The sequence below is a fragment of the Puma concolor genome, chromosome B2 (genome assembly GCF_028749965.1).
Source record: "Puma concolor isolate L17-30 chromosome B2, mPumCon1.1.hap2, whole genome shotgun sequence".
NCBI classification, from domain to species: Eukaryota; Metazoa; Chordata; class Mammalia; order Carnivora; family Felidae; genus Puma; species Puma concolor.
In genome coordinates this window covers 139750592-139757114 of record NC_141671.1, presented here as the reverse complement: position 1 = coordinate 139757114, position 6523 = coordinate 139750592, and the positions used below count along the sequence as shown (strand labels likewise).

General features: G+C 39.8%; 1 non-coding gene and 1 pseudogene across 1 annotated transcript; both read right to left on the bottom strand.

Annotated features, from left to right (window-relative positions):
* Nucleotides 1-266: 266 nt before the first annotated feature.
* LOC147581306 (large ribosomal subunit protein uL16-like) lies at nucleotides 267-660 on the bottom strand (annotated as a pseudogene).
* On the bottom strand, nucleotides 611-740 carry LOC112862998 (small nucleolar RNA SNORA70). The gene has a single exon (XR_003223842.1). It is a non-coding gene; the product is annotated as a small nucleolar RNA SNORA70 (small nucleolar RNA).
* Between the last annotated feature and the right edge of the window lie 5783 nt (nucleotides 741-6523).

Genomic DNA, 6523 nt, shown 5'->3' with positions numbered 1-6523 from the left:
CTTCAAGGAATAATTTTCCATAAAATTTTTGGAGTAAACATTTACTCAGTGTTGAATGGTTTTATTATGATAATAAGCATTTATCAAGTACACATTCATATGTAAGGAAGTCTAGATCATTTCTTTTCAATGGTCTTGATTCATATATATATATATATATATATATATAGCCAGAAAGTAGGATTTATTGGTAAGCATGAATAGCATGTTAATAATTTAACAAGCATGAACCTTATGCTGAGGTTCTCATCAGTTCAGAGACTGCTCTATTCATCCAAGGGGCCATGATTAGGGATGTATTTGACCCCACAGCCATCTGGGATGAGCCGCTTTTCAGCCACCATGTCTTCAAATTCATTTGCATTAAACTTAGTAAAGCCCTACTTCTTGGAAATGTGGATCATCTGGTGGCCACGGAACTTGAATTTGGCCCTGTGTAGGGTGTCAATCACATGCTCCTTGTTCTGCAACTTGGTACAGATGGACATGATGCTTGGCCAATGTGGACCCTGGCCATTGTGTCCTGGGGCTTTCCAAAGGCACCCCACGTACCTGTCTGGAGCCTAGATTGGAGATAGCATGAGGTCAAACATCAATGTCCACTGGAAAGGGCTGTTTCCAAGGTCCCTTAGGGCAACCCAAACAATCAATAGACTGCATACACTACCAAGGAGGCTGCTGTTTGCAACCATTGCACACTGGGCCCCCATGGGGAAAGAGCACAGTTTAATTGGCTGCAGATCATATATTCTTAATAGCTTATCTTTAAGTTCTTGACTTAGTAGTAAACACACTACTGCTATACTTTAAAAATTCTTTTTCTGAGTTCTAACCTTATTTTTTTAATGTTATGATGAATTATTTATCTTTTTAAACTATTGAGAATTGTGATGCATCAGATAATATCATAATATTCTTTCATTTAGAAAATGCAAATTATTCCTTTTAATATATTAAAGCATTCAAATTCAAAATATAATTATAATTTAACAAAGAAAGTATGTCATTTTTTTTAAAGCCACTGAGAGCCTTGTGCAGTGGTGTTCTAATTCCTCATTCAAGGCAGGTATAATCCAGTTGGGAAGAAAGATGTTTGGACTAGAAACCATCTAAAACAAATTCACTGAAATACATGTCCAAGATTTTATATACAAAAGTTTTAGAGCAGTTTTTAAGGTTAGTTAATATCTTTTATCTGTAAAATTCCAAATTGAGCCCATTTACTATGGACTGTGGGCTGCCTATAGTCATAGAAATGCCCTGTACATTTTCTGATGTTCTTCAGGAGAAATAACTTCTATTTGATATGCACGTAATTCTGGAAAAATGTTGCATAATTCATTGACACTAGTGTCAGAGAAAGTAAGCCAAGAATGAAAATTTTTGCAGACACCTCTTCAATAACTCTGGGTTGATCAGCTACCGTCTGTGGTATGGGTTCTGTTGCAATGTAACATCTCTTTGAATGAAGAAATTACAGTGAAAGAAGAATTTTCTATAAGATACATGAAGGAGTAATGTGTTTTCAGAAGGGAGAGGTGCAAGGCAGAAAATAACAGATGTTGACTAAAAAAGGAAAAGGAAGACACAAAATAAAACAAACACAAACAAAAAACCCAAGATATCATGGATGCAGAAATAACAAAATAGAATTTTTGGAGATATGAGTCAAATTTTCAAAAGTTTAAGTAAGAGAAAAAAACCTAATCAACATAAGTAAGTTGTAAACAGATGCAAATAAGTGATTCTTTTCATATATACCTAAATATAATATATAAGTAGATATATCTATGTATCTATAATCTATAGTAATTTATCTACGTTTATATAACTATATATGATTTATAGAATGAAGTCTTACTAGAGAATTCTCTGTTTAATTATAAAATGTATTTGAAAAAATCTATAAAACTCTTCTGAGCATCCTTAAAGAACCCTTATATACCTGGAGAAACCCACACCATATTTTTTTAAGTCTTTTTTTTTATTTACTTTTATTTTTTTAGTTTTATATATAGAGAGTGAGTTGGGGAGAGGGACTGAAGGAGAGAGAAAGAGAACCTTAAGCAGGCTCCATGCTCAGCACAGAGCCTGACACGGGGCTTGATCCTGTGACCCTAGGATCATGACCTGAGCTGAAATCAAGAGTTATTTTCCTTCTTCCTACCCCTCAAGTGAGACAGGAAGGCTGGAAAGTACCAGGCTTGGGCACTTCCCCTCCCCCATGTTGGTTAGGCTCTGGTAAAATAGTTTCCCTGGAGGACACGCCTTTGTTAAGGAAAACAGAATGCTCTGGGCATATTCCAAGATGGTTACTTTTCTTCTTCCCCCTGCTGGAAGTACAGGGGGGTTTCTTCCAATTTTCACAAGGAAAATCTGGTGGAGCCCCAGGAGGCAAAACTCATGAAAGGGTGGAGACCCTCTTAAGACAAGCCACCAGAGCTTTTAGCTCTCAAGGTCATCGACTCTGACCCTCCAGCAATCCCTCCACTGCGGTTTAGAGCTCCTGCTATTAGCTCGTGCAGCAGGTGATACTCTAGGTGATTCTCTTTGTTCATCTCCCTCAAATTGTCACGGCAGTGGCCATCCCTGTGACCTCAATTCTCTCATGAATCTAAGAGGAGGGTGTTTTGTTTTGTTTTGTTTTGTTTTGTTTTGTTTTTTTAAGCATTTGTTTTCATCCCCAGTTTCCTTGTGGGAGGAGAGTGATGACCTCCAAGCTCTTTACATGTCAGAATGGAAACCACAAGTCTCCAGAGATAAACTTTCTAAATGTTACAGTGCTAAAAATTCACTGAACTGGTTTCCAATTCAGGAAGAATCTTAAAATCTACTTAAAATCTTAAAAAACTACTTAAATCTTAAAAACTATTATGTGTATGTAAATAAATCTTCCTGTTCATTGAGAGGTCTAGATGCTCAACATTCCTTACATTTTCTCTAACTATCTTTCTTTTCTGTGACTTGTAGCAAGAGTGACGGAAATAAATATAAGGCCACCTCCGTGACAAGCTTCTGCATACCCCATATGTTTTATTTGCAGACTCTTTTTTTTTTAATTTAGATAAATTTGCCTTTATTATTTAGGTGATTATTGATGTTTTTAGTATTCTTGGGTTTCCTTAGCCAATATTTCCATCCTTAGTATTTCCATTCCATCTGTCACTGTCTCTTTCATCAGTTTTTGCCCCCTTTTCTTTATGTTCTTAAAGAGCAAATTTGTTTGTTTTCCTGGTCACTGGTTTTGCAGGGTCAGTGGCAAACATTACAGCTTTACTTCTTCTCTTACAGTTTGGATTTTCTTTAATTCTCTTCTGACGTCAGTCATTTTTTACTTGATCTCACACTATTTTTGATTTTCTGCTTCTGTCTCAATGCATCATTCTTGAGCTTACCAAGGAAATCTTTTTGAAAACATTCCCCTGGTTCTTTCTGAAAACTGTTTTTAGAGATACTTTTCCCTGTGTTTTTAGGAAACGTCATGAGGCAAGACCTTTGTGTCTACAGCACTCAGATCTGACTGGTGCTTTTGCTCAGCTTTTAAATAATGTGTGAGAAATGTCCTTGGTTTTCTCGCCACCACCTGAGGGGTCCAGCTTCTTACTCAGATCTGTACCAGAATTGCAGGTTGATTATGCAAATTGAAGAAGACTTTGTTTTTAAAAAAAATTTTTTAATGTTAATTTTTTGAGAGAGGGAGAGAGAGCGCGTGAGCGAGCGTGGGAGCATGAGTGGGGGAGGGGCAGAAGGAGAGGGAGACAATCTGAAGGCTCCAGGCTTTGAGCCCTCAGCACAGAGCCCGACTTGGAGCCCAAACTCAGGAACTCACAAGCTGCAATCATGACCTGAGCCAAAGTTGGATGCTTAACCGACTGAGCCACCCAGTGCCCTAGACTTTTGACTTTTCAGTAGATTTTCATCTACTGTGACTAATCTGATATATGCCTTTCCTTTTGGGTCACTGTACTGCTCTAGAGAATCAGCTCCAGTCCTGACGGTTTTATTTTTTTAAGGGTAAAGCATTTGGTTATTTTATTTCCCTATGTGGTTACCTCTCCTTTCACCTTTGTAACTTGTCGACGTATACATTCCAAGGAGCACGGTGTTACTGCAGTCACGTTGTGTTCTGCCCAGGTCATGGACTAGGAGTTGTAGTGTCTAAAACAATTTTTGAAAAAATAAAAATAAAAAAGAAATAAAGATAGAAATGGGGGGTGGTAGTGAGAGGGCATAGCTCTGCCTCCTGGAAAAAGAATCCTCATGAGGTTGGATGTCTGTTCCTGATTAGGTTTGGTAATAGAATAAAATGGAGTAAGCATTGCTAAGAGGATTATTTAAAAGAGCCAGGAGGACATTGAGGAAGTGAGGCTTATGTACATCTTCTGTGTTAAATTCTCAAAATTTTTGCTGCACTCAGGCTTCTGTTATGTGTTAAACTGGACATAAATGGACTTTCCGCCTGTCACTAGCCCTAGCAATCAATCACATATAGGTTAGTGTAAATATAGCTATACCAGCACCAATCTGATCTTGTTCACAACAATTTAGGGGCGCCTGGGTGGCTCAGTCGGTTAACCATTCAGTTCACGATTTCTGCTCAGGTCATGATGTTACGGTTCCTGAGATCGAGCCCCGTGTTCTGCTATCAGTGCAGAGGCTGCTTGGGATTCTCTCTCTCCCTCTGTCCCTGCCCCTCCCCTGCTCCCCCTCTCTTTCTCTCAAAATCAATAAATTAACCATTAAAAAGGGGGAAAAAGCAATTTATGTAAATCCCCTCTTTCCTTTTAAAAACTCTAACCTCTTTTCCACCCAGGAGCACACTCAATTTCAATCTAACCTTAGGGATTGCAATCCCTAAGACCCCAAATAAATGCACCCATTTTATTTTGCAATTTTGTCTTTCATCGGTTGACAGTTTTGTTTTGAAGTTATCGGTAAATCCTCAGAAGTCCAGCTTCACAGAAAAACGAGTCAGCGTTGATGCAGTTTAACTGAAACTAAGATAATGTTTTCTCAAGGTGTTTCGTAGAGTTAAAATGATTAAAAAACAATTAAAATTATTTTTACAAGTAATTATTTACATTTTTTTAATAATCAGGATATTCAACTCCCTAGTGCCCCAAATAGCTACTTTTCTGAATTGCTTTTTTCCAGGAGATGCTTATAGTAGACTCTGTTATGACCACGTGGGTCCCCCCTTCAGGATTGGGTCCTCGCTCCTCAGAGGCCACCCGTGTTGACTGCCAGAGGGCTCCTAGCCTGAGGACTCTCTACCTGAGAACTGCCCCTGGCTGAAGGGAGCTGCCTCGATGCCCTCTCCTCAGGGGCAGACAGCATCCAAAGATTGGTAAAGCTGAGAACAAAAGCCCAGGCCACTTGTCCCAATTCAGGACATCTCCAGAGACCTGTCTCAGCAGCAGACACTTGCAGGAGTCAGCTGGGGCATTTGTTGCCGCTGCATTACAGCTCAAGTTTTGCTCTGTCCAATCACAGTTCCTTCGAGAGTACCTTCCTATTTGGCCCGCACTCCTATCTGTTTGCGGGAATCTGTTTCCCAGGAGCCCAACTGGGCTTCCATTTGCCCTCTCAGATCTTCTCTGCCAATCTCTGTCCTGGGAGGCTCACCTCTTAATTCTGCTTCATTGGGCTACCTTGCCTTCTGGTATCCCATCATCTTCAGCCATCAGTAGATAAAGGCAGGGGATCAGAGGGTAGGAGGACAGTGGGACCTGGATATTTAACCCCCATCCTCCTCCCTGCCTCATGGTTTTGATAGCAGCTGAGTTACTCCGTGGTCAAGATTCTGTCAGCCTCTTATCCATGTCTCTGGGCCTTGGGTTAGTAAGGGCTTCCTTTTATTGCTGGTTTAATACCATCCTCTGCCCACATTTCTGTAAATAGTCATTTCATTAAAATTCTTTTCCATTCAGTCTTTTAAGTGTGCTGGCTATTTCTTCCTGGGCCCCTGACTGAAGTCATTTTGAAAACATCTTTCTTCATTTACTGGTTCTAATTTCTATCATCAACCATTCAACAACACAAGGTTTAAAAACTGCCATACGGCACATATCATCCTCTTGTACAACAGAACAGAAACGATGTTTGAAAACCAGTTCATCATTAGCATGAGCCTTTATTACAAAATGCTGGATGTGAGAAGGCTCCAAAGGAGCATTCTGATATGGGCAACCATGGCGAAAATTTTTTTTTTAGTTTTTTTTTAACGTTTATTAATTTTTGAGAGACAGAGAGAGACAGAGCATGAGCAAGGAAGGGGCAGAGAGAGGGAGACACAGAATCTGAAACAGGCTCCAGGCTCTGAGCTGTCAGCACAGAGCCCAACACCGGGCTCGAACTCACAAACTGCAAGATCCCGACCTGAGCCGAAGTCAGACACTCAACTGACTGAGCCACCCAGGCGCCCAAACATGATGGAAATTTTAATCAGATTTTACCTGAAAGGGTCAGCCAAAGTTCAGCTGGTTTGCGGAATATAGTGGTCCACCCTTATCAGTGGGAGGAT